Source organism: Pipistrellus kuhlii, unplaced genomic scaffold (genome assembly GCF_014108245.1).
Source record: "Pipistrellus kuhlii isolate mPipKuh1 unplaced genomic scaffold, mPipKuh1.p scaffold_m20_p_2, whole genome shotgun sequence".
In the NCBI taxonomy this organism is placed as follows: domain Eukaryota; kingdom Metazoa; phylum Chordata; class Mammalia; order Chiroptera; family Vespertilionidae; genus Pipistrellus; species Pipistrellus kuhlii.
In genome coordinates, this window is record NW_023425515.1 from 78,877,171 (window position 1) to 78,902,414 (window position 25,244).

Below are 25,244 nucleotides of genomic sequence, written 5' to 3' on the forward strand. Positions count from 1 at the left end.
GGTAGAGCGTTGGTCTAAGGACTGAAAGGTCCCGGATTCGATTCTGGTCAAGGGCATGTACATTGGTTGAGGGCACATCCCCGGTGGGGGGGGTGTAGGGGGCAGCTGGTCGATGTTTCTCTCTCATCGATGTTTCTAGCTCTCTATCTCTCTCCCTTCCTCTCTGTAAAAAATCAATAAAATATATTAAAACAAAACAAAACAAACAAACAAAAAAACAACTCTGTCATTCTTATAATGTGGAGAAATCACAGAAGTCAGTTTTGGAGTAAAGGTGAATGAGAAATATCATTGCCACCAGAGGTCAGTCTTAACCTCTTGAATTCAAAAGTGCTCAAAGTAAAAAAAATAAAATAAAATAAAATAAAATAAAATAAGAATAATAATAAAAATCTATTGGTGCCTAGAATCAGGAGACATTTTCTGTACCATAAATTAAATAACCTAAACTTTGTATATTAACCAATGACTATGAAGTTTCTATAAAATACAAAATAATTCATGAACCAGTGTTGCAAATACTACTATCGCTTTTTCATTGAGTGTCAGGTACAGAAATTTATTATTTATTAGACTCTCCTCCCTTCAGTTTTATCAAAAGAAATAAAGAATCTTAAGATATGGAGGAAACTATACTTCATTAAAGTTTAGCTTTAATACATAATCTTGTGCCAGTCACTAGGCTAGGTCTTGAAGAAGAAGGAATAAGGTAGAGCCCAGGATCTCAAGGGATCCATTATTGAAGAAATAGACATGTCTGGGTGTTTGAGGTAGCAGGAGTATTTGATAGGGCCTTCTCTAAAGCATGTACCTTATCTGCCATGTTCAATAAATGTCAAGTGATGCTGATGTTGATAATATTCATGACAAAGAAGAAAAGATGGTTGACATTCATGTCTTCCCTTCTTCTACCATTAGGATTGCTTGATTTAGCAAATAAAAATATTAATTTCCCCTGCAATATTTTGGGTGTATCTATAAAATCATTCATTGTTTATTCTAAATTCAAAGTTGACTGGTTTCTCCCATTTTATCTAGCAACTCTCTCCACCATGTGAGCTCCATTAACCTTTTAGAGCACAACTCATATGCTCTTTAAAAAAAAAAAAAAAGCGTCCTCTACAGAAAGCTTTTCCTCTTTTAGCTGTCCACCTCCTACAGAGGTTGTGTTCATGTTTCGATTGTGTTTCTCTGTGCTGGCTTTACTTGCATACATTTCCCTTACAACCATGCACACTTCAAAGAAGTTAACATGACATATTATTGATAAAACAACACAGTTGTTGCAGATGAATGGATTCTGGGGCATCTGACACAGGTTGGCAGAGGTAAGTGTTCTTACCAATTCAGCACACTCCCACATCTCTGTCTACAGGATCTAGAGAGTGAGATTACAAAATGGTGGTAGAGTGAGTGGAAGCTACAGTGACATACTTCCAAGACCAAACTGGGAATACAACTAAAATACCAAAAAATCACCCTGAGAAATCAACAGAGGATTAGCTAGAAAGAACCCTGGAAAGTAGAGACAGGTAGGAAGTGCAGAGGTGCGAGAGAGCTTGTCGGTATCCCACAGACAGCAGCTAAAGTTTCAGAGAAATAGCTCAGATGTGGGAGGATACCACCGAGAATTCAGAAGTCTACACCTCAAGCTTGGCTCCCCACCCAGAGTACTATAACTGAGAAAGGTGCCCACATAACATCTGGCTGTAAAAATTACCAGAGGTGCTGTCTGCCAGGGGAGAGACAGCTGAAAATGCAGGTATCCTCCTGAGGGCCAATGCTACTCATTTTGAGCTCTGACAGAGGAAGAGCAGAGTGGACTGAAGCTGTGTGAGGAGAGTCCAGGGTTGGGGGCTCTCGGGTTGGAGATGCAAGAGCAGCCACTGCTCTGCTATGCTGAGTAATTCCCTCAGGATGCAGAGGAGATCTTTATTCTGAGGACATTTGTTTTCCTGGGAGTTTTTGCCTGGGGAGAAGGCAGTTGGCCTATCCCAGGGGTCTGCAACCTTTAAGACATAAAGAGCCACTTGGACCTGTTTCCGAAGAAAAAAAAAACCTGGGAGCCGCAAAACCATTGCGACATTTAAAACAAATATAACACTGCATATATTGTTTCTTACCTTAATGCTATAGACCGGATCATGCAGTTAGCTGTCAATCTGAAGAAAAAAAAGACTTTTTCACTTAACCATGTAAAATATATTTTTGCAAATTAATAGCTATTTAAAATATTTAATTTACCTGGTTAATGGGATTTTTGCTCCTGAACCTCAGGGCACAGTGTCTGCACATCAGAGCTGTAAGACGTTACCTTCATTTTCACACAGGCTTGCAAGTTATCATCTGTGAGGCATGACCGATGTTTGTTTTTAATATAGTTCATGTTGGAGAAGACCTGCTCACATACATATGTGGAGCCGAAGATCGACAAGACTCCAAATGCATACTTTTTCATGTTTATATTAGTGTTGGGGATGGCATTCCATGTTTCGAATACAAGTTTGTCCTGTTTGGGAAGGTTTTAAATATCACTCCATTTATGATTCTGAGCCAGAATGGCCTTCTGACAGGCAACATCCTCAAGAGTAGTGGTCAAGCATTTGAACTTGGACACCCATATATCTTTGTTGGCTATATCGGACAGTTCCATCTCAAGATCAGGTTGACTTACACCTGCAAATGCAGTCATATTCAATAGGAATGGATCGATCGCCAGGGGAGTGTCAGGAAAGGATAATGTGGTTTTTTCCTCTCTGAACTCACAGAATTGCTTCACAAACAAACTTTGCATTGTGGTGATTGCAGACTTCAAATATTCCAAATTTATCGTATCATGACTTTGTTTGAACTCTCTCAAAGAAGGAAAGTGAGACAGTGTACCTCTCTGTAAATCTTTGACAAACACTGTCAACTTGTGCTCGAATGCCAAAACCTCCTCCAGCATGTGCAGGGCTGTGCCTCCTTACCCCTGAAGGGTTGTATTTAGTGTGTTTAGATGTGCTGTCATGTCTTACATAAAATGTAATTTTTCCAGCCACTCTGGTTGTTCCAGCTCAGCAAAGGTGAGCTCTTTGCTGGACAGGAAAGTTTTTACTTCTTCCAAAGATGCAACAAAGCGTTTTAGCACCTCGCCTCTGGACAGCCACCGGACCTTGTTGTGGAGCAGGAGGTCAGAATATATGCTTTCCACTCACTGTACAGGCCCGACTCCCAGTGACAGTCACACTGCAAGCCCTCTCTCTTTCTCCAGTCCTCTCTGTCCTCTCTGTCTTCTTTTTCCTTCTCCCTTTTTTCTCTTTATTGCTTTTTTATTATTATTATTTTTCAGTGTCCCCTCTGTCAGCACCTCTCTTTCCCCTCGCAGCAGTCTCCTCCTCCCCAGCTCAGAGGTGCACGTTCAGCCTGCCCTCAGTGACATCACACGCTGTGATGTGAGGGAGGAGGCTGGGCCAGGACAGAGACTCTGTGGTTGCCTAGTGACGCTAAATCGCTGGCAACCTGCCACACAGAGCACTGGGAGCACAGGAGGGGGCGGAGGTAAGTGGAGGTAAGTGATACAGCTCCCCTCCCTGCCCGCCCCTGCTATTGGCCCTGCTGTTGGGAGCCATAGCAATGCTTCAAAAGAGCCTCATGCGGCTCCAGAGCCGCAGGTTGCAGACACTTGGCATATCCTGTTGGAAGACCTCTCACTCCACCCTGAGGCTAATCAAGGCTGATAACAATCAGGTTGCAGACAGAGGAGGATTTTTGGAGAACTTTAATCTTTGCCTGATCTAATCCAGGGGACAGAGCTGTGTGTTGCTGATTGTTCTAAATGGTACCCAGGTCCAGTCACAAACAGCATCTAACATTGCCCTGCACTAGAGATTGGAAGTTATAGAAGATCTACATAATAAACACACACAGGCAGTCAAAATAGGGAGACTAAATAAATAAATAAGCCCCAAATGAAAAAAAAAACAACAAAAAAACAAGAGAATTAATCAGAAGAGTTAAGTGAAATGGAGCTATGCAGTTTATCAGACAGAGTTTAAAATAATAATGGCAAAGATGCTCAATAGCAGGAGAAAAATAGAATAACTATGAAGAAAGACATAGCACTAATAAAGAACACAGTGGAAGGAATACACCGCAGATTAGGAGAAGACCAGAATCAGATATGTGAATTAGAAGAAAAGAAAAAGAAAAAAAAATCATTCAATCAGAGAATCAGAGAAAAAACAATTAAAAAGCAGGAGGATAGCTTCAGGGGGTTATGGGACAGCATGGAATATAACAATATTCACATGATGGGTGTGCCAGAAAGGGAAGAGATTAAGCAATGGAGAATGTGTTTGAAGAAACTATGGCAGAAAACTTCTCTAGCCTGGTGAAGGAAAAAGTCACACAAGTTCAGGAGGCACAGAGAGACTCAAACTAGAAAAACCTAAATAGGCTCATGAGCAGGCACATTTAATTAACACAATGCAGACAGATCGTGAAAGTTCTCTCTTCATATTACACAGTGTTTTACGAAGTATCATACTTAAAAAAAATATTAGCTTGTAAGAACATATAATAAATAACTTCAAAATGCAATAGGTATTTACTTTTAAAGCTTGACTTTAACATTTATGTATAACATTTTTTTGTTCTCATTCAATAAAAACTTATCTGGTTCCCGGGTAAAACTAGTAATAAAACTACTAGCCTGAAATGTGTTAAAAATGCCAAAAATTAAAGTCAAAGAGAGAATCCTAAAGGCAGGAAGAGAAAACCACTTTGTTACCCACAAAGGAGCTCTGAAAAGGCTATCAGCTGATTTTTCATCAGAAAATCTACAGTCCAGAATGGAATGGCATGAAGTATTCAATGTAATGAAAAGCAAGGGTCTGATACCAAGATGACTGTATCCAGCAAGGCTGTCATTCAAAATAGATGGTGAAATAAAGAGCTTCCTAGGCAAAAAAAAAAAAAAAAGGGTAAAAGGAGTTTATAAATACCAAACTAGCACTGTAAGAAATACTGAAGGGACTGCTATAATGAGAAGAAAAATATATATATATAGGGAAATATAGGCATAAATAATTAAAATGGCAATAAATAACTATCTGTTTATAATAAACTTAAGTATAAATAGATTAAATGTTCCAATCAGAAGACATAGGGTAGTTGAATGCAAAAATATGAACCAATTATATGCTGTCTATAAGAGATCCACTTCAAAACGAAGACTCACACAGGATTAGATTGAAGGAATGGGGGGGGGGGGGGAATCAACAACAAACTTTCCATGCAAATGGAAATGAATACAACAAAAAGAAGGTGGAAATACTCATGTCTGACAAAAATAGATTTCAAAATGAAGACCATCACAAGAGACAATAAAGGTCACTACATAATACTAAAGGGATTGATCCAACAAGAGGATATACCCTTGTTAAACATATGTGCACCCAATGTAGGAGCACTAATATATATATTCTTCTAGAGAACTTGAAGGGAGAGATAAACAGCAATACAGTCATAGTAGAAGGTTTTAACATTTCACTAATGTCACTGGATAGCTATTCCAGACACAAAAACATTTAACATGAAAACAGTGACTCTAAATGACACACTGGATCTCATGGATTTAATTGACAGCAAAATGGAATAGAGGGATCATATTTCAACATGATAAAGACCATATCTCAACATGATAAAGGCCATATATGACAAACCTACAACCAACATCATACTCAATAGGCAAAAACTAAAACTATTTCCCTTAAGAATAGGAACAAAACAGGGCTGTCACTTTCACCACTCTTATTCAACATAGTACCGGAAGTCCTAGCCACATCAATCAGACAAGAAGAAGAAACACAAGGCATCCAAATTTGAAAGGAGGAAGCGAAACTCTCATTATTCATAGATGACATGATTGTACCTAAAAAACACTAAAGACTCCACCAAAAAAGTATTAGAGTTAATAAAGAAATTCAGAAATGTAGCAGAATACAAAATTAACACAGAGAAATCAATGACATTTTTATACACCAATAATGAATTCTCACAAAGAGAAACTAAAACAACAATCTCATTTATTATTGCAACAAAAAAATTAAGATTCTTAGGAATAAACTTAACAAAGGAGGTAAAAGATTTGTACTCAGAAAACTATAGGACATTGAATAAAGAAATAGAAGATATAAACAACTGGAGGAATATACTTACTTTCTTTTTATTAGCTAGAAAAGGGAGATTTATAAAGCATCGAAATTTGACCCAACTGAAAAGAAGTAAGAAATGGTGAATCTTGAAAATGACTTCAGGTTTTCTCACTGAGCAGAATATAGTCAAACACTGCTACAGTCAAATATTTTCCCCTTTGTTCTCTCTGCATGATCTACAATAATAATCTGCTTCATGTTGATATTTACTGCTGTGTTCCTGACAACTACCTAAAAAAGAAGTTGAGTTGCTTCACTGGGCTGAAAAAAAAAAAACTAGCTAAATCAGAAAGCAGGTCTAACTAAGCAAGTTTATTCTATCCTAATATATAAAAACTCTGGGTCATAACTACCAGTAATGACCAGAGATTGACAAACTGGAAGTCAGTGCTGGCCTTGCCCCCAAGCAAGTGGTAAGGGGCAATCAGACAGGTAGGAAGAGTGGTTAGGGGTGATCAGGTAGGCAGAAGGCCCCTTGCAAGGCTGGCCCCTCCCCCAGCAAAGAAAGAGGGAGGCCCAGGCCAGCCAAGCCATTGCACCCCAGCCTGTTACTTGCAGAGAAAGGCCACCAGTGTCAGGGGAGGGAGGACAGCACTGCACAGATGGCAAGCAGTGGCAACGGCAGGGGTGGGGCCAGCTGCCTGCAGCCTGAGGAAGGAAAACCCCAATAGGCCCTGATCTCAGACCAGGCCTAGAAACTCTACCCAAGGGGTCCTGAATTGTGAGAGGGTGCAGGCCGACTGAGGAACCTCCCCCTCCACCGAGTGCATAAATTTTTGTGCACTGGGCCTCTAATGTGTGTGTGTGTGTGTGTGTGTGTGTGTGTGTGTATATATATATATATATATATATATATATACATACATACATATATATACACATAATATATAAGTATATAATATATATAATATATAAGTATATATTTATATCATATATATAAATATATATGTTATATATATATATATATATATATATATATATATATATGCTCACTGGTGCTTATCACACATGTGTGCTTTGATCTGTCATTGTCGATTGTAAATTTTTTGGCACTTATATTATAGAGAAAGGGTGAATAGCTATATTAAAATATTTCTTCTAATTAATTTCCTTTCAATGTGCACAAATTCGTGCACTGGGTTACTAGTCTATAATAATGATATATATCATAAATAAATAGAGACCCAGAGATAGCAATGACTTTCCTGAGATGGCACAGCTCACACCAGAGCCAGGGTTTGAAGGCAGCTTTGCTCAGCCCAGCCCTGTTCTCTTAAGGACTGACACCAAAACACCCATCTCCTTTGGCACATTAAAGAGTGGTTTGTTCCTCATGGGATGACTGTTGATGAGTGTTTGGCTTCAAAGAATGGTATACTGCAGTGTTCATTCTCTTGTGAATACTACCATGTACATGTACTAATTCAATAAAATTGGTATACTTTAAAAAACAAAACAAAACCAGAATTGTGTCCTTTAAGTTTGCTGGGAAAGAAACAGTATTCATTTATCAGCTAGCCAGTGAGAAGGGAAGATTGGGAGAGTTAGACACTGGTGGAGAAGTGAGCACATTTCTACATCAGGTGCGGAAAATAAAAAGTCTAGTTCTGGTAGTAGCATTAGGAGACAATTTAAATTAAAATACTTTAATTAAAGAAAAGCAGTTAACATTTTAAAATTAGTTATAAAGTTATTCCCCTACACTTTTGTTAAGGGCCTTGTAGGAAGACACATAATAAATTTTCTTAAGAAAATATATCTTATCATTTTTGTAAGATAGGAAAAGAGAACAAGGAGACCTTTTTAGATTTTTTTTTTTTTTTTTACTTTACTTAACTCAATGGTTAATAAGGACAAAAACAGAGCTCATAATTTTTCCATTTTTACTAAGTGCTTTTGTTGTTGGTTGAGCTTGCAAAATAAGGATTTAATCCCTGGTAGGTCAATATAACATGTTATATATCTTTATATTCTGAATACTAATAAGTTATATGGAAATCTGTGGGGAAAAAATTAGTTGGATCTACCTGTAGAAAGTATCAAATAATTTGTGTCTGTGGTTGTGTTGCTGAAGCAAAAACAATGTAAAATATTTTGGATCAGAAATAAATTTAGCATTTCTTTAGCTCTTAGTTTATCACACACTTACTTGATTCCTACCCAGGTCCACTTTATTGCTGCCCATTCTTACCTATATCCCCGTTGATTATTTTTCCTGAAACATCTTGAAAACACAAAGTTTTGATTGCTGCCACCCTGTATTTCTATCCTTTAAATGAGAAATATTGTCAGAGCCTATTCATATAACCTTCCAAATGTACCCACTAGAATTTTCTATTCTGCAATTATACCTCTGTTCTCAATGTCTTCAACAATTTTAATTTATCTCTACTTAGTCCTAGTTTATTTTCCAAATTGATACTTGCCAGATTTGTCTATTGAACTCAAGCATCTTGTTTCTTTTCCTCATTCTAGTCCTATTGCTTTATTTACCTAAATTCTTATCCTATTGTTTTATTTTCCCAAAACTTTTTAGAATCTGTTTTACTATCAACCTTGGAAATGCACATGGATGACCTTTAAATGCTCAATAGCAGGAGATTAATGTCAGTTGAGTCCGGGGTGATTGCATGGCCTTCTTCTGAAAACAGCCTCCCAAAAAGTCGCAGACTTTCTTATCTTTATCCATGTGCTTGGAATGAGGAACAAATAGGACTTTGACTTACCCAGGACTAGATATGCTAAATCTCATCCTTGTACCAAAAAATGAGGAACTTACCCAGGTCTCAATGAATAGGACCTGGGCACACCCGAAACTCCTTGTGACCTTAACGCTCCCTCTGGAAATCAATAAATGTGCTGTGGTGTCTGTGGTGGGGGTGGCTGTCCCTTCATCAGAGTGACAGCCTCCACCCGGCACCCAGCTTGAACCTATTTCTGTCTCTTGTCTCTTTCTTTCTTTTTTCTCAATTCCCAGCTCCTCCACTCAGAAACCTGTCCTTCTCCCCTTCCGTGCGGGATGTGGAAGAAGGAAAACCCCACCGCACATTTCCTCTTTAATGACTTACAATTTGGTTTCCACTTATTTCTTTGTAAGTGAAGGGTAACATAATATAGAAAGTGGACCTGGACTTTGATTGCAATTCCACCCTTTTTTTAGATAAAAGTTACTTCATATATGGGATGCAATGGTAAAAATGCACTGCTGAGTTTGATTGTGAGAGTGAAATCATATGTAGCATATAAAAGATCTTTTACATGCCTGGTAGAAACAAGGTTCAGAATAGTACATTTTTATCTTTCTTTCATACTTGTTAATACTGTATGTTTTGCTTCTCCTCTTACTAATCTAACCATTCTTCCTTCTGTATTGGATGGTCTTCCTTTCTCTTCAGTGTTTTTATTATAACCTTCTTCTCTTATTTCTTCTGATAATTATACTCACAAAATTTGAAGCCTCATTCTCTGCATATTTGTCCCAAATTATCTTTGATTTAGCAAACCTTGAATTTGAAAATAGCCTTATTTATTTATTTCTTGATTAAACTTCTTTATTGTGTCCAGAGACCCAAATTCCAGAGTGATTAAATTACTTTTCTAGAGTTTAACAGAATCTCTATATCTTGAATTTTGGATAACTTACCTGTCAGTTCTTTCTCCAATGTTTCAATGTCTCATTTTGAATTACCTGGTCATCTCACAAGAATCTTGTATTTTTTATAATAATCAAAGTGTTTTAAATTTTCCATCTCATTATCTCCAATATTCCTTAGAGTTTACCACTGCTCAGTAATTTAAAAACTTCCTTGGCTTATATAACTAGTAACAGAGCAAGAATGAGACTCAAGTATTGCCTTTTGTTTCCTAAAATCTCTGCTTCTTCATTTGTAAGAAATCATGCTCGCCATGCCTTTTGCATGGTTTATTCACTTTTTTCAATGCTAAGAAGGTGATTTCTAAATACAACTCTATATAGTTATAAATTTAAAAGACTATACCAAACTCACATGTAAATATATTACTAAAATGTTTTAAGAGACATAGGATTATGACCTATTTTTTAACACACACACACACACACACACACACACACACACACACACACATACTCATTAAGTCAAAGGGACCAAGGTAATATATTTTTTCCTTTGCAGGCAATGAAAACAATGAGTTGCTATGTAAATTTTCTCAGGGATAATTTAAATATTCAATCTCAGACACTCTTATGTAGCTCTCAGACATATCTTAATGTGAAGAAATGACAAAAACATCTATACAGAGTCTGTTATAGGCTAGTACCAATAAAACATAGCTAACATTGGGATGTTTTATGACTAGATGGTGATTGTATGAATTGTAAGTAGTAGAACCTGGTTACATTGCGATTGACTAACCAGGTTCAATAAAAATTGTTTTTGTTGTTACTATATACAATGGGAATATGACATTCATTAGCATCATGTTTTCCAAATACACCTGCTATTATTTTCAGGATAGAAGCTTAGAGTCATTTTCTTTGAAAACATATTTTTTGTCTATGAACCAAAGTTACATGTACTATATTTCCATTATTTATACTTCAATAAACATGGTAAAATATTATGTAACTTTAGATTATTTTCTCAGGTATATTACATAGATCTGCATATATGTATAATGTATGACTATTATTAGAATTGTAACATTCATGTAATTTACTTATACATTGATAATATAATTTATATATAATTTATTAATTAACAATGGACTAATTTATATTAATTACTAAATTATACATTTAATGTATCATTTATTAATATATATTAATCTATATACTTTTTAAAAATATATTTTATTGATTTTTTATAGAGAGGAAGGGAGAGTGATAGAGAGCTAGAAACATCGATGAGAGAGAAACATCGATCAGCTGCATCCTGCACACCTGCTACCAGGGATGTGCCCGCAACCAATGTACATGCCCTTGACCAGAATCGAACCTTTCAGTCCACAGGTCGAGACTCTATCCACTGAGCCAAACCACTTTTGGTTAATCTATATACTTTTGAATTTTATAACCTGACTGCCTACAGTCAAAGCATTTACATCAGGAAAATTGTTGAAATGTATTATTATGGAACATGCCAAGAAAGTAATAGTGTCTAAGTCCTAATATTAATTACACAAGCATCTACACATTGTGTCATGACTACCAATGAAGCAGATGCAATATTAAACTGCATTAATAAACAACCTTAAATTTTAAATAAGGCTGACAATAGTCCCACTATTGGGTGGGCATTAGTTTCAGACACCACACTTTAGAAGAAACATTGGTTAACTGTAATGAATCCAGGGGAAAGCAGTGAGAATGTAAGACATTTGCTTGATAGAAATGGTAGATAGAATGGTAAATATTAAAGCTAAGGGGGAAAAGTGAAGAGGCAGGATTGAGAGTCTGATGAATATAAAAAGCCTCAGAGATATGAAAGATGTAGCATGAAAGAGGAATTAGTCTTATTTGTATAACACCAGAAGACAGATTGAGATCATGGAAATTGAGGAGTCATCTTATGGGATCACATTTAAGCTCAATCAAATAAAAAACTTTCTGACAATTATCAATGCCTAAAAATTGAATGGACTGCCATGAGCTATTGTATTTTTTTATTGCTGACTATTTTTAGCGAGGGTTAAGGCAATATGGATTGGGGTATGGAGCATCAACATTCACTAGATCCAATTGTAACAGACTTTCAAATAAGGTGCTTAAATTTTTTATAGGCCTGAAAGAATACATTTAAAATAAAAGAGGTTGCTAATTAGTTTTGGACAGCAGTCCAAAACAGTGACTGTTATGGACACACTGGTGTTTCCATGATTTCTCAATGATTCCTTGAATCATGGAATCCATAGTCTTGTTCTTGTTATTGATAATGATAATGATGATAGAAATCACTTAATAGCATTTCCAAAGGACCAGGCCATGTATTAAGTTACTTATATATGAGGTGGGGAACATTATTTTCTACATCTGAGAAGGATAACTGCAGTCAAGTTTCCTAGATTGATTTAAGGTCTTACCGCTGATAAGAGATAAAACCAGCAGGTAAGAGGTAAAGCCAGGATTTCAATTAAGACAATCTATTTTTAGAGCTTATGAACTTTGACTACAATAAAAGCACAATATGCAAATAGACCAAATGACCATCCAGACTTCCTTCTGGAAGACATTCCAGATGGCCTTCTAGACGAGACAGCTGCCTCGGCTGTAAGGGAGGGACTGTTGCACGAATTTTGTGCATCGGGACTCAAGTTTAGAAATAAGTAGACTCACAGGAAGCTATAAATATACTACAGAGTGTATAGTATATACTATATAGAATATAGTGAATATACATATTCACTTCCATTTTTTCCTAATAGATGCATCTTATGTAAAGTATATTGAATCCAGAGTACTGACCTTAGTTCAGTGCATCTATTAGTTTCTGTGCCATTTTATTACATGTACATTAATGTAACCACCATAGCAACCAAGATACAGATCTAGTCCATCAGCATAGGGAGCTCCCTTGTGGTTACTGCTTTATAGTCACATCTTCCCTCTTCCCTCTCACTGTCCCTAACCCTTGGCAACTACTGGTCTGAGCTCCATTTCTACAATTTTGTTATTTTAAGAACACTTTATTTTAAAAAAGTCATATACTTGTCGGCCTTTTGTAATACAGAATAGATATGTTTAATGGGGAAATTTAAATGTGTCAATTGTATCATTTCTATGGACAAGATTCCATTTGATTCTATAATGAAGCATTTGTTTAAATATAATTTAAAAATAACATATAACGCAGGAAACATATGAGTCTTGATAACTTTTAGGGGATAAATATATTAAGAATATTGGACGAAAAAGGAAAGATTGCTGCGTTAGCTGAGTAAGCAGTGCTATTTTGGTTGGACTTGTTATGATGATCTCATAATAATTAGCTGTTTATTTTGGTATAGCAGCTTAAATTATCTGTTTTGATGCCTACAAACACAGAAACAGCTCAATGTGTTGATGGTAAAAATATAATTTAGCAATCAACATTTAAATTTACTTTAAATTACATTCCCAGACATAGGAAAATATTAAAAAGGGATTAAGAATTTTCCCCATTAGAGTTTTAGTTAGAACCACTTCATTAAAGACAGCTTCAAGTAAATGGGCAGGTAATTATGCATCTCTACTAATCACACTGGCTGGTAAAATTGTTTCTTTGCTTCTTATTTCCAGTTAGCTCTGTGCAATAATGTTATCTATAGGATAATGCTTCTGACTGAAGAAAAAAGGAATACTAATAAGCAAATCTAATTGCCAATAACACATCTAAAGCATTTTATTAAAAAACAGCTTAAATGCTTAACAATTAACAAGAAAAACACTGATTTTTTTTGTTTTATTTTACTTTTTAATTCATTTCATTTATTTATTCATTTCTGGTAACAGGAAATGCTAATGTATCTATGCTTTCATGCACATGTGGGGAAAACCAATTGCCCACCTTTGGAAAGACAGCTGAGCAGACTCTAAAACAGGGGCAGCATTCTAGCCTGGCACAGCACTATTCTTAGAACCTGTGCTCACAAGATGCTTGGACAACAGAATAGGGCAAAACAAAGAAAATGTATAATTAAAATCTTAGTTGAACTTTCCCTCTAAATTCCATAAATGAAAAGTTATCTTCTTTCACCACACAGAAGGTGATCAAATATATATATATATACAAATATAAATACATTATACAGGTAAGTAACAGGAAAGACAAAATGGTGTATTTTTTTCAAAAACTTCATTGTAGGCAGTCCTGTTGTTATGTTCACAGATGTCAAATTCTCTTTTTCCAGCCAAAACAGAATTAAACTTCTCTACCTTATATATACAAAAATACCTGGGACACATGTATAAATGCATTATGGGATGAAATACAAATTAAACACATGAAAGGCCAAGTAAATACATTTTCATACTCATATCTTATATAATATTATATAATAAAAGCCTAATATGCAAGTTGACCGTCATTCCAACACACAAGATGGCTGTCCCATGTGGTCAAAGATGGTCACCACCATGTGGACACAAGATGGCCACCACAAGATGGTCAGCAGGGAGGGCAATTGGGGGCAATCAGGCCAGCAGTCATGGGGGACCAGGCAGCAGAGGAGGGCAGTTAGGGGTGACCAGGCCTGCAGGGGAAGGCAGTTGGGGGTGACCAGGCCTGCAGGGGAGGACAGTTAGGGGTGACCGAGCCAGCAGAGGAAGGCAGTTAAGGTGATCAGGTTGGCAAGGGAGGGCAGTAGAAGCAATCAGGCCAGCAGGGGATCAGTTAGGCATTGATCAGGCTGGCAGGGAAATATTTAGGGGGTGATCAGATTGGCAGGAAGAAGCAGTTAGGGGCAATCAGCCAGGCAGGCAGGTGAGCAGTTGGAAATCAGCAGCCCTGAATTGTGAGATCAGGCCTAAATGGGTAGTCAGACATCCCTTGAGGGGTCCCAGATTGGAGAGGGTGCACGCTGGACTGAGGGACATCCCCCTATACACAAGTTTTGTGCACCAGGCCTCTAGTCTATATATATAAAAAGCTCATATGCTAAGAATCCCTCCTACTGTCCAAACAGTCACTATGATGTGCACTGACAACCAGGGGGAAGATGCTCAAAGCAGGAGCTGCTGAGCTTCAGTGACTTGGCAGTGGCAGTTCTCAGGTGACACACACAGAAACCAAAGAGGAGGGAGCCCTATTCCTCACGGGGCCTCTTGATTTCACCTTTGGCTGTGGGTTATGTTGTTGCTGGGGGACTGTCGACCCTGATTCTGGTTTATTTCACACTTACATTTGTGTTCCACACCCTGTACGACAGCAACTTTTCAGAGTGTCCTCTTGAACTCCAGGATTCCTCAGGTGATGTCAGAGAGTCAGCTTTGGCCCAATCCCTGCAGACTAGGCTGAGGAACCTCACTGACCAGAGAGACCTGGCTCATTCCACAGATACATGGGAAGGACTGTGGGAGGTTGTCTCCAGGGCATGTCCACCCAATCTCACCCAGTCCCACCCCGCTGGCCACCTTCAAATTAATTTCCTGTCAATGTGCATGAATCCGTGCACTGGGTCACTAGTTTCAATATAAACAAAAACAATTCAATCCACCACCAACAAAACAAAAAACAAAGAATACAGTCCCAACTCACAAACGAACTCACTTTCACCTTTGTATATATGGAATTTGTGTGTGTGTGTGTCTGTGTGTGTGTGTGTGCTTCACTTGTTGAAATAGTAGCACTCTAGCTGAAGGAAAACATTTTTCACTTGAATTGTACTGACCATTAATGCATCCTTTCCCTTTAGCCTGTCAATAAATATGAACCATTTTTTCATATAAGCCCTAGATTATATAGTTAAATCATATGTAGTCATTAATTTGTTAATCAACAAATATTCATTAAGCCCTTATTAGGAACATAAAAATAAATATACCAGAATAGAGCTAGCAGGCATATATATAAAAATTAAATCTAATATATATGACAAATGTTTATAGTTTTTTATCAAGACAGAATAAAGTTACTACTGTCTGAGTGAAGAAGAATGACAGAAACATAAAATAGTTTCCTAAGAATGGGAACAAAAGTGGCCACCTGATAATTAAGTACAAATTTTTTAAGTGGAGAAACAGAGGTTCAAAAAGTTATCACAGCTAGTGAGATCATATTTTGACTAGATGCCAAAATTAAAAATATCCTGACTGCTGACTTTACAAGCTTGCTATAAAGAATAAGTGAAGTATAATATGAAGACTTTGGTACATAGCAAGGCATCAGAAACATCTGGAAAGAAGTCTGTTGCAATATAAACAGCATGAATTTGAAATAAAACACACTTGGATTAAAGCTCCATCTCTTCCTTTATGGCATTTTATTTATCATTGCTTGATCTCATATTACTCCTCTTTAATACAGAGATAATCATTCCCATAGCTATGGGAATTAAAAATATAATAGTCAATTAAAAATATAAAAATTGATCATTTTAATAAAATTATAATTTGATAAATTTATATAACTACTCATTTAATACTCAATATATTTTTTAAAGGAGATTTTTTCTGTTTGGGGAGAAGATAAAAACTTGACTTACATATTGAATTTGAGATGCTATTTCTAGCAATATAACTAAGAGAGAATTACTTGTACAACATTAGAAAATTTGATGATTTTGTTTAGGTTTTTTTGGTCTTAGAGTGGAAATTGATCAGAGAGAAGCCAGAGATGCATGAATTCAATGACCAATGTTGATATTATTAAAGCTCTCATAAGATAGACTATAGGGGGATTTGTTGACATTTTGATGTTATGTTTTTTATCATTCTAAACTCTTAGTATCACATGATATATGTGAATAGTTTTTGTTTTTGTGTTGTTTTAGTGGAAATGAAATGATTGAACTTTATATTTGGGTTAGAGGGGAGTATTAAAGTAGGACCCTGGAGATGGTGCACATAAGCCTCTTGGGAATTTACTGACATCTTATGAAAAAAATTGAATCTCCACAGAACATGTAGTTGGGAGTAAAGTCAACTGTACTTATAACTCAAAGGACAGGAAGTCCTCAGTTGTCATATAAATTTCATTTGATGTAAAGATTTAAAGAGATAATTAACATGACCTCCTGGACTTTGAGGTTCATTTTGGAAGGTTTACGTAAACAGTGATGGACCCTTTTATTTTTCCTTAGGCCTCTAGCCTTGATCACCAGCTCCCTGGTATCTGCTAATAAGATTGGTGTTAGAATCTGCGCCCAACAGGCACATTCAAACACACTTTCCAAAATTTTTGCAATAGAAACAGAGAGAAAGAAATTTAGTATTTATGTGTCACTAATACTATTATATATATTACTAGAGTCTGGGTGCATGAATTTGTGCATGGATGGGGTCTGGACCTCCCGCCTCAATCAGGGTTATTGAATCTGGGCCAGCCAAGGGGAGGAGATGGAGATGTGGGAGGTTGGCCATCTGGTCCACCCCCTGATTGGGCCTGTTGGCCAGCCACAAGTGCGAGTCATAGCAACCGGTCATTCCAGTTGTTCTGGTCTCTTGGCTTATATATATATATATATATATATATAGATAGATAGATAGATAGATAGATTAGAAGTGTAGATATAGTCTGAAATATGGGCAAAAAGAAGGGAAAGCTAGGCAGAAGAGCTAAAAAGAAGCGTTCTAACCAAAAAGAGCACCACTCCCTGCCCCCAATTATGACACTGCCATATTTCTTGATGAAAGTATTATTTTCTTGGTAATTAACTGCATCAAGGTTTTTTCATCCAAAGTTCTGATGATAAAGAACAAATTTTGTTTGAATGATTTATTAGAGGCAATAGTAATAGAAATCACCCACATCCTCTTCCATTCCTTGGTTTCCAGATTCATTAATTTGGCTTTGAAAGATAGAGCTATATTTTTCTTTATAGGATCAAAATCATGTCCAAAGCATATTTTACATCCTGTAGAACAGCACTTCAAATTCACAAGTGTTCTCCCAACTGGTCCCATAACTGAGTGTTCAACGGGCTTCTGATATTCTGTAAGGCAAGCACTCAGACACTGCAAGACTTATCTAACTCCACTTGAAAATGGAGTGCAGCCTACTAGCAGGGGTCAAGTGCTCTTTTGCAAAGTGGCACCAAGTTTTTGTGTGTGTAATAACAGATTGTTGCAATTCAAAAATCTAGGAGTCTGCATCATGATTCTCTTATAAGGGATTTCCCAGTGTTCCTGTCTGAATTAGAGCACCATTAAATCCCAACCATGAAAGCAGCTTACACCATAACTATGAATTTCAGAACTTTTTCTTTCTCTAGTTTGGTATTATTTTTGTATTTTATTGTGGTAACAAATTACCACAAACTTAGTGGCCTAAAACAAAAGTTCATTCTTATTGTTCTGTAAGTCAGAAATCCAATATCAATTGGCAGAGCTGCATTTTTGTGTGATGGTTTTAGGAGAAGATCTATTTTATTACATTTTTTTAGCTACTAGAGGCCACCCACATTCTTTGTTCTGTGACCCCATTCCTCCATCTTCAAAAACCAATAATGCTGCATCTCCTTATTTTTCCGTATTCACATCTTCCTCTCTTACAACACCTGGGAAAGGCTCTCTGCTTTGAAGAACCCATGTGATTATCTTGGGTCCATCTGCACTATCCAGAATAATCTCCCCCACTTAAGACCCTTAACTTAATCATATGACCAAAGTCCATTTGCCCTGTAATGTAATATACACACAGGTTCCAGAGGATTCTGTGATTTATAAAGGGCCATTACTGTGCCTAACACCAAAATTGCTTGTGAAATGCTTTAAAAGCAGCATACTTTATGTAGTGCACACTCCCTACAAAACCCTCAGGAACATCATCTCATTCTGAGTTATGCAGATACAAAGCAAAGGGACTTATCTTCCATTTTGGAGTAAATACATGGCCATTCCTTAGTTCCACTCAACTTCCAAAACCTCTTAAAGAGGACAGGTTTCTAAATTTTTATAAGGTGTATCTCTTCTTTCTGGCATGCATATGTCTTGTCAACACATTTAGAGTATTTGTGGCTTGCTGCTCATCAGGTCTGATCAGGATGAAGTCATAAATGTCATGGGCCAGTATAATGTCCTGTGAGATGATGCTGTGATCAGCTGCCCTGAGTAATAGATTATGGCAGCTAATTAGGAACTTGAAATACTCCTAGAGTAAAAGAATAAAGTTTTACCATTGCCTTTGCCAGATGATGTTTAATCACTACAATCAGGGTGAGGAGGCACGTGCCAGATCAAACTGCAAACTTCATGAAAATACAATAGATATGTAAATGTGCGTTAGCAAAGAGATCACAATTGGAACATCTGTTGTGATTAATGTCTTTATCTATTTTAACTTAAAGTAGTTTACTGCTATTTTTTATGACCTCATTATTTTTACACACTAAAGAGTCAAGTATATAAGGATGTTTCTCTCAATGATCTGATATTTTCCCAGTCTAAAAGCAATAAAATGAGGACTGTTGTGGAAGATAAGACCAAGAACATGGCTCTGAAATTATTTATATCAAAATTATAAAAATAAATATAGTACCACATATATGAACAAAACACAGATTACTGATACTTTTAAAGACTTGGAGGAGACAGATTGACAGCTCAACTGGGTCAGCTGGTGGATTGGAGCTAAATATTTATTACATCACTTCTGTAAATACTTTTGGACCATAGAGGCATTTGAATTCCCAAGAAACAGAAATGGTGTTAGCCAAGATTCAATGTCTTATAAACAACACAACACTTGGGTATTTTCCTCTTATTCTGTGCTTAGTGACCCTGGCAAATGTCTACAGGTCCCTTTGGTAAAGGTTACAAGGCTGCTTTATAATAAACATTTTCGACATATTTTCAGAATCTTTCATTCAAGAAGCTTCAGGTGTGTGAATTGCCTGAGATCTAAGATCTTAGTGAGAGGTTGAGATCTTCCATTTTAATAACTGAGATCAGGTCCCTATTTACAAGACGGAGCTTTTTCATTTAATTCTTAAGTAGATTTTGTCATGATGAGTTGACCACTCTCAAAGATCCTTGTAGATGAAAACATTTCGATTACCATGTCAATCCAAGGGTCCATTTGGCAGTATAGCCAACCTAGTTTCAGGCATTTAGATGTTGCCACTCTTGGTCCACATTCTTAGTAAATTTAGAGTGCCCATTCTAATAGCATTATCTCACACATCTCACAGTTCTAGACATCCAAAAAGCACAGCAAATACAGCTTAACAATAACCCACAACCTTCGGACCAACTAAGCACAGCAAATACAGAAGTTTCCCTAGGTTCACTGTATTAGTGCTTTTATCTTGCAACGTATTGGTGAAAGCAGTCTGGCCATTGCTAGAAACCATAGATTTAGAATATATCCACTCCAACATTCCCTTATCCCAAAACCTCAAGATCCTTTCCCTTACATATACTATCGATAATACATTCCCTGACAACTTAATTATTATGTAGGACACTTGAGTTGAGATTTCACCTGAATAATTGTTGGAACTTCTACTCCTTGAGTTAATTCAATATATCCAGGGAAACTATATCTTTAAACTTAGCCCAGTGATATATATTTTTTCTTCACTAGCCATTTCTAAGTATATGGTTTTGTTAACAAAAATTAGCAACATTTTGTAGTTATTTTAGAGTATAATGTGTTTCCTTATGGGAGACCAGGTATGTTTAATCCCAAGGCATGAACTAATTATGATTCTGGAGAAAATAAGAGGCAATATGTGGATCTTGAAGAGATTGGTCACACTTTGTAGGACAACTGTTTCAGATGAGATAAGAAAGGATTTGTCCCCCCAGTCAATGAAGAAGAATCTGCTTCCTTCAGGAAGCACAGTGGGACTTAGAGCCTCAGTTTCTAAGATTTCTCTAAGTTAATAACATTTTTCCTTATCCAATACTTTTATTCTGATTGGTTTTTTTTAAGTACTAAAATTTTCAAATTAAAGTTCTACTAATGCTTTGATTCAGTTTACATTATAAATTTTCAAACCCACAGAATTAAAATTCCAAACCTTGGTTTTGCCTTTACAGGTCATTGTATCTCTTATAAATAAGAGATTATTTTAGGTTAGTCATTGAAATGCTCTAGTTTTTTGCTTATAACTTGAACAGAGAATTAAAGCCCTAACTCATCATTTTCTTTATGTTATCCTTTCAATGTAGCCAGAAGTAACTCATCCACAGAGCACTTGCAATCATCACTTACCATACTCTAATGGCCACTTTGTCCAAATGATCTGTATGACCAATATCCCAATTTCTCCTGGAGATGAGGTCATCACTACCTTCAAACAGAATCAGAACAGATAATTATTCCCAGATTCCCATATTTGAGGGACTATTTCTTGGAACTACTCCTGGGCAAAGAAAACTACTCTATCAGTCAGAGTTCAGTCATGAAAACAGAAATCAACCTATGTATTTCAAACAGAAATGTTTCATACAAGACCAACTGCCTGCAGTATTATTGGAGAAGATAGAGAAATAAACACAAGCTGGGGAGGCTGTCTAGAAATTAGAAAACTAAGAGAAGCTGATGCTGAAGATGCACCCCTAAAGCAGTACACTCGTAGTGGACTTCAGATTTTTAGAAGCTACATGAAACCATTGTCACCACTCCATTAGTCTCTGATGCCAGCATCATACTGGAGGAAGAATGAGTTCTCTTTTCCTTCTTCTGAATCTTGTGTGAGTGCATATAATAGACAGAGTCTAAACCAGAAGCTTGTTGGTGAGGGGCTTGGGAAAATATAGTTCCCAGTATGCAGTACCCACAATAAAGGGAAAATGATAGAAGGAAATGAGATAACACTGAGCACCAAATATAATAACCAATATGTGCTCAATCCTAAGCACTGTCAACTCTTTCTTATATTCCTGCTGTAGCTTCTTAGCAAAATTTATCTTGACCACCCATAACTCATTTCCAAAAGGCAGCCAGAACCCCACCTTTCTCCTTATTTTGCAATTGGAATAAAATCCAAACCCTTGCCATGGCCTACAAAGCCATTTATATCTGACTCATGCCTGTATTTCTGATCTTGAAAACTGCCTCTCTTTGCCTCATTGCCTATAGTTCTCTCTCACCAAGGATAGCTTCCTGGTGTTTCTCACCAGAACTTGTTGGAGGGGTCTATCATACAACCCGGTATTTCTCAAATCTGATTCTTTCATGTTTTTTTCTAAAAAGAAAGATTTGGCTTCTCTCTTTTACACTATTGCAGGTGGGACTCTAGCATTTGTAGTTTTAATAAGCCACCAAGATGATTCTTACATAGACTGACTATGTACTTTTTATAAAAAATATTATACTTATTTTTGTGTTTTATATACTTTTGGAGCTGCTGGACTAAAATTTATACCAGAATTTTTATAAGAAAAAAGCTCTCTAATAATAAATAAATGCCAGCCTATCTCCAAGAATATTCCCTGAATATAGTAAGATTGGCCGTTAATGAGAATTTAAGTATATTTTATCTTAAAGTCTTAAAGAAAAAATATCTCATCTAAACATGTAATTCAATAAAATATTCCTTGCTACAGACTTATAAACTATTTAGCATTCTGTAATTGTACTAATGTTGAACAATTTATGAGTTATTTTCTTCTTTTGATAGGAGTTCTATCTCACAAAAACAGGAAACAACTATATTTTGAATCAAAAGCCATTGGGACACCTGCAGAACTTTTTACATGGTATATGGAAGTCACACCTGCAAGACTTTTTTACAAGGTACGTGGAAGTCATATCTGTGATCTAAAAATTGGAAGTTTCTTTAAGTAAGGATAGATATTAAGCTCTTATTCTCAATACAGGATGAAAGTATCAAGAATCTTGCCTGGACTTTGTGGTGTATTCACTTCAAACCTCATTGGAGGCAAAACTGAAGCTGTCCTACATTGGGTACTTCCTGAGAAGGCAGGGTTCTTTGAAAAAGACAATAATGCTACGCATGGGGGTAGGGGTGGAGAAGGCAGCAGGAAAAGAGAAAGACCAAATATGAAATGGACTGACTCCATAAAAGAAGCTATAGCATGTGTTTGCAGAACAGGGCAGGGCTGTTGAGGACAGAATATTGCGGACATAACTCATGCATAGGGTCATCAGAAGCGGGAGCTGACTCAAAGGTATGTAACACACACACACACACACACACACACACACACACACACACACGACAGAGAGAATGATATCGAAAGGTGAGCACAGCATTTTTAGAGATCCAGAGTTTGGATTCCTTCAACACATGTTCATAACTCAGAATAATTCTCAATATTGGATGCTCATTATAATTACCTGGGAATCTTTTTAAATATCCCAGAGCTTAGGCCCCAATCAGACCTATTAAATCAGAATCTCTGGGGGTGGAACCTATGCATCAATAGTTTTAAAAACTTTCCTACATGATAACAATGTGTCACCAAAGTTTAGAATGTCTGACCTAGAGAAAAACGGAGATACAGCCATGGTTAGTTAGTGGCCAAAGCCATCTTGTCAAGAGCACAACTTATCAAAATGGGGTGTGGGGGGGTGTGTGCTGAGGAAGTCAGAAGAGTTTTGCCCATTCGTGCTATTTAGAAAGAATAGAAGTTATTTATTCTTCTTTTTTGGGGGGGATTTTAATGTAAGATGGTCTTTTTTAAAAAATATATATTTTATTGATTTTTTACAGAGAGGAGGAGAGAGGGTTAGAGAGCTAGAAAGGTCGATGAGAGAGAAACATGGACTAGCTGCCTCTTGCACACCCTCTACAGGGGATGTGCCCACAACCAGTGTACATGCCCTTGACAGGAATCGAACCTGGGACCTTTCAGTCCGCAGACCGACGCTCTATCACTGAGCCAAACCGGTTTCGGCACGATGGTCTTTATTTACAACTTTATTGGCACAAAAGAAGAGGGGTAAGTTTAAAACAGTTTATCACAGGGCATTGCAGCTGATCCTGTCAGATTAAAGGAGTTTCATTTTAAAGGTCCATCTAATTATCCAAAAATATACAACATTGAATCTGCATATGCAGTTTCCTTTATGAAGTGCAGCACTCATGTTTTAGGCAGTCTTTTAAACATGGAAATACAAGAGAAATAAAATCACCCACTAAAAACTGCATTAAATAAAGGGTATTTTAAATTTATGTTGTTCTTGTAGCAACACATGCCCAATGAAAATCAAAAGCTGGCAAGCAGTGACACTTCCTACGTGAGCAGAAACAGTTACAACCATCAATCACTCTCTGAAATGGATACTTTCAGTTTACTACTCAGCACCTCCTATGAGGATATAACCCAAATCAGAAGACAAGATGGGGGGAGAATAGTCCTTTTTTGAAATAACATCTTGTTGAAGCATTCTAGGTAGAAAACAATTAATCCAGTCAATTTCAATTCATGCTAAATGGGCTTAATGTTTTCATACCCCAAATCAGTTGTATTTATTGTTTTCAATAGCTTCAAGGAAATGCTTACACACTATTGGATTTTTTTTTTTTATCTTTAGTTTCTTCCTCACCATGCTTCTTGTTCACTACTTCTTCAGTTTTTTTCTCATCCTATTTTTCCATAATATCTTTTTGAAGTTCTTCAACTCTTCAGACCCCCAGCACAGGTGTGTTGAGAGCTCTCTGCCACAGCCACACCCCATCCTGATTGGTAGTTACATGATAGTGCCCCAGACAATTTTCATATCCTTCTATTATTTGTATAGATTCGATTTTCTTGTCAGTCTATATTTATTTCAGGACTAATATGGTGTCCATAGAAGCTATTGTTCAATATCCACAAATGGTAGAATCATTGATACTTGTGGAGGTAGGCTTGAAATAAAGGGACACGTTTATGTGTGTATTTTGGGGGGGGGCAGGACTTGAGGTATTTTTGGGGGCAGATGGTGAAGCAAACAAGAAAAATTGTTATTCAACTGGTCTGACTGATAAAAAAAAATGGATTATGAGAGAAGTTGGAAAGAAGAGTAATTAAAAGGAAGCTTGTGGAAGTGGGGAGGTGGGGATTGGTAAGGTATGAACTCATATAATACATTAATAAAAAAAAAAGGAAGCTTGTGACAGTATAGGATATGATTATCTTCTTCAATATGGCTCTGAATCAGTAGTATTTGGGTTTAAATATAAAGTTTTCCTCTTATCAAATCTGCAACTTTGTACAAATTATTTATCCTCTCTCTAGCTCAGTTTCCTCCTCCTCTACAAAATGGAAATAAATTAACCTTTATTTTATAAGTTGATATGATATTCAAATGAGTTATATCTTAAAATCAATTTATTAATTTCTATTTATCTATCTATTGATTTATCTAATGAACTTACAACAGTGCCTATTAAATACTCAACCAATATTAGCTATTATTGTACAACAATGAATTTGTGGTTGGATAGAATTATGCAAGCTAGTTAATAACATGAAAT